This window comes from Martes martes (genome assembly GCF_963455335.1).
Source record: "Martes martes genome assembly, chromosome: 10".
Lineage (NCBI taxonomy): Eukaryota > Metazoa > Chordata > Mammalia > Carnivora > Mustelidae > Martes > Martes martes.
This window is the reverse complement of record NC_137898.1, coordinates 12,405,269-12,409,454: the sequence shown is the minus strand read 5'-3', so window position 1 is coordinate 12,409,454 and position 4,186 is coordinate 12,405,269. Positions and strand designations below refer to the sequence as shown.

At 42.2% G+C, this 4,186-nt stretch overlaps 1 pseudogene across 1 annotated transcript; it reads right to left on the bottom strand.

Annotated features, from left to right (window-relative positions):
- Positions 1-353: 353 nt before the first annotated feature.
- LOC308351091 (olfactory receptor 5B3-like) lies at positions 354-1,294 on the bottom strand (annotated as a pseudogene). Its single transcript has one exon. The product of its transcript is annotated as an olfactory receptor 5B3-like (transcript).
- Positions 1,295-4,186: the final 2,892 nt, after the last annotated feature.

Genomic DNA, 4,186 nt, shown 5'->3' with positions numbered 1-4,186 from the left:
TTATTTGACAGAAAGAGAGATCACAAGTAGGCAGAGAGGCAGGCAGAGAGAGAGGGGGAAGCAGGCTCCCTGCTGAGAAGAGAGCCTGATGCAGGGTTCGATCCCAGGACCCTGAGATCATGACCTGAGCGAAAGACAGAGGCTTAACCCACTAAGCCACCCAGGCGCCCCCCTCATGACTATTCTTAGCCAGATGTTGTACAACTGGGTGTGCTATCTTCTATTTTACTGACAGACTTTTGAAGAGGAAAGTATCACATCAGTAATTTAAATGTAGTGTGGGCTATAAACCCTGATTAGTGCATGGAGAAGATCTGACAGGAATGAAACTAGGTCACCGTGGATCCTACAGCCTAAGAGATGAAGCTTAGAGATGATTTTGCCTTCTCAACAACCTTCTTGAAAGTGTTCTTGACCTCTTTATTTCTCAGGCTATACACCACAGGATTCAGCATGGGGATGACCATAGTATAGAACACAGATGTGATTTTGTCTGTGTCCATGGAGTGGCTGGAGCTGGGCTGGGAGTACATGCAAATGATTGTCCCATAGAAGATGGATAGTGCAGTGATGTGGGAGGCACAGGTGGATATAGCCTTCAGGTATCCCTCCACTGAGGGCATCTTCAGGATGGTGATAAAAATGAACAGGTAGGAAATCAAGATAACCAGAAGAGCAAAAAAGATGTGGAAGCTTGCCTCAAAGACAAGAATCAGATCACTGACATGTCTCTCAGAACAAGAGAGAGACATGACGGCAAGAGTATCACAGAAAAAGTGATGGATCACATTGAACTTACAGAAGGAGAGCCTGAAAATGATCCCAGTGTGGATAGAGGCATTCAGGAAACCACAGACATAGCACCCTGTGGCCAGACGAGCACATACACCCGTCGTCATGGTGGTGGTGTAATGGAGGGGTTTGCACACTGCTGCATAGCGGTCATAGGCCATTGAAGCCAGGAGGTAATTTTCTGCAGTGGCAAAGACTGCAAAAAAGAACATTTGAGCAGCACATGCATTGTAGGAGACGACCTTGTCTCCTATAAGTAATCCAGCCATGACCTTGGGAGCGACAGCTGTAGAGTAACAAAAGTCCACCAGAGACAGGTTACTGAGGAAGAAGTACATGGGAGTGTGGAGACGAGAGTCCAACAGAATCAGCACCATCATCCCCAAGTTTCCAACCACATTGATGAGGTAAATGAGGGTGAACGTGATAAAGAGAGGGATCTGCAGCTCTGGGGCATTAGTCCCAACAGGATGAACTCAGTCACTTCTGTGTTGTTCTCCATGGATGTTGTTTGGGAATCACAAGATGCCCTGTAGCAATGGAAAAAAGAGGAACAGAGTCATAAACAAGTAAAAGGTTGAAGTGAAACTCATTCAGTGTTGTGTGTGTGTGTGTGTGTGTGTTGTATATACATGGAATATTTCACTATAGCAAGCATTTGTACTTACAAGATACTCCAGATCTAAAGTATGGACCAGACAATGAAAGTTAGGGTACAAATTATCTGTAGAGTTTGACACTGTTGAAGTTGAAAGATCTTCATGGATTATTTTCCAAGTTTTCAATTTTGTAAATTTGTAAATAGAGGTGTAGAAAATGTAGTATCTTGATTATAATAAATAATCTTATATGAAACTGTCAATTCAGTTTTTCTGAGCCTAGTGAATGCTTATATCTATTGTTCTTATGTGCCAGGAACTGCTCTAGACACTTTAGATAAATATTCATTTATTACTCTTAACAAACCTGTGAGATTAATTACTTGTTATCCCCATTTAACTCATGAAGCACAGAACTTGAGTATCGTATTTTTAAGTTTGTGCAATTATTACTGCCAAAGCCAAACTTTGTGCCCCGAGTGAGTCCAAGGTCCACTGGTCTCAATTGAAATAACATCACATTGGATGTAACTCAGTGAATCATCACTCTATATCTCCAATGTCCTAAACTCAGTGTTTGGGGTTTCACATCGAACTATTAGAGAGGTACATGCATAGTACATGTGCAAGGATCATGGCAGCAACAGAGGCCCAGACCACCCCTGGAGGCAGTCTGAGGGGAGGGCATGAATCCAGTGTCAAGGTTGGGTTCTGGGACCAGGATGTTAGCCCTACTGTTCACTCTCAAGGAGTCTTTGGTCCTAACTTAACTCCCCTACATCTTCGTCTGTTTTGCTTCATCTACAAAATGAAAATAGTAATGAGACTTTACTCAAGGTATTATTGTAAGAATTAAGTGTTATATAAAAACTGGGGAGCACAATGCTGAGTATTTAGCACAGCCTGATCAGTATAAGGTATACTATTAGTATTAGAATGGAATTATAGCCTCTCTGTTGGTTTCAGAAAGGCCAGGGGGTCATCTTCAAGGCTCAGTGGGGAGGGATGTTTAGATGGCTGGCTCCCTCTTCAGTATGCCTTGTATCACACACTTGATCAGCTGGAATCTTCTGAGTCCTCCGTGTTTCTCAGTCTGTCCACCTTCTGCTTGCATGAGTGGCTGTTCCAGATACTGTATGTGAGCCATTGTTTTTGCTTAATTTCTTTCTTAACATCCGTGATTTAGCTTGGGCTGAAAGTGTCCCTTTTCTTTCAATTTTTTTTTAAAGATTTTGTGTATTTATTTGAGAGAGAGAGCATGAACAGAAGTGGGGGTGAGGGGCAGAGGGAGAGGTAGAAACAGGCTCCCACTGAGCTGGGATCCCAGCACAGGTCTGGATCCCAGGACCAGGAGATCACGACCTGAGCTGAAGGCAGATGCCCAACTGACTGAGCTACCCAAGTGCCCTGAAAGTGTCCACTTTCTTAAATTCATTATTTCTCTTAATACTGTTTTCTCACGGGTGAATCACAGGGATCAATGGGTGGAAGTTCCTAGTTTGTTGGTGTCTTTAGCTTATAAATCTGTGTTTTGGCCAATTAATGTCTTTTTAAAAAATACTTATTTGTTTGTTTGTTTATTATTTGACAGAGGGAGAAAGAGTGAGCACCAGAGAGAGAATGGGAGAGGGAGGAGCAGGCTCCCTGCTCAACAGGGAACCTAAAGCGGGGCTCGATCCCAGGACCCTGGGACCATGACCTGAGCAGAAAGTAGATGCTTAACCGATTGATCCACTCAGATGCCCATAAGGTCTTAATATAATTATTTGAGGGTAATCTTGTATGCAGGAGTCTTGTTTTTAACCTTTACATTTGACTTGGAAGCCTTTAGAAGGATGTATGTCATTTTTAATCATTGGTTTACTGCAGTCCTCCTTAATTCTTTTGACAGACAGTGAATGAAATAAAATTAACATCTACTCAGTCAGAGCATCACCTACCCATCCATTTTTATTAATCTCTTTTAGGAGAGTGGCATAATAATGTTTCACAATCATCACTAAACCCCCTACAGATGGAAGTTTTGATACATATGCCCAGTCTCAACTCACTGCATTAGAAATTCATTTCTGTGCTTAAATAATTTGTAGCAGGGATAGATGCCCTATTGGTTTTCCTTGAATTACATTTATCACTAAAAGTGTTGATAGAACATAGAAGCTTACCTTGCTGGAAAATAAGGGGAAGAAAATCCTGAAGAGTGAGTTTGGAATCAGAAATTCAGCCATGGGATGATGCATACATACTGTGAGAGATATACTGTATCAGGTGCTGGTCAAACAGTTCCAAGATCTTTAAGGTAAACGAGGGGAAGAACACAACATGGGGCCAGGAACCATGTTCAAATGCTGAATCCACCATGCATTCTTTGTATACCCTTGGAGGAGTCTCTTATCTTCTTATTTCCAAAAAAGGCAGAACATTTCCTCTCCCACATAATTCAAAGAATAGTATTTGTGAATAGCAAATGAGGCATCCTCTATAAAACATCTGTCTGATGGGTTATCATTCTAAAGTCAATGAATATGCCTTCATCTTGAGCTGTTTTCCTCGGTCATGACTGGAGGTTCATGACAAAGCATCAGGTTAGGATTTGGGGGTGGGAGGAAAGTGACACATGTATTAATGTCCATCAACATTCAGACAAGTTCATGATGGCCAAAGGGGCTCAACACATGTCTGGTCCTTCTCAAATGAGGTTACACTGACTTATCTTGGGAATTTTACAGACTAACTCATGAGGATCAGGAGGGAATTCCAGAGACATGAGCTCTCTGGGTATATCCCTCAGGAGG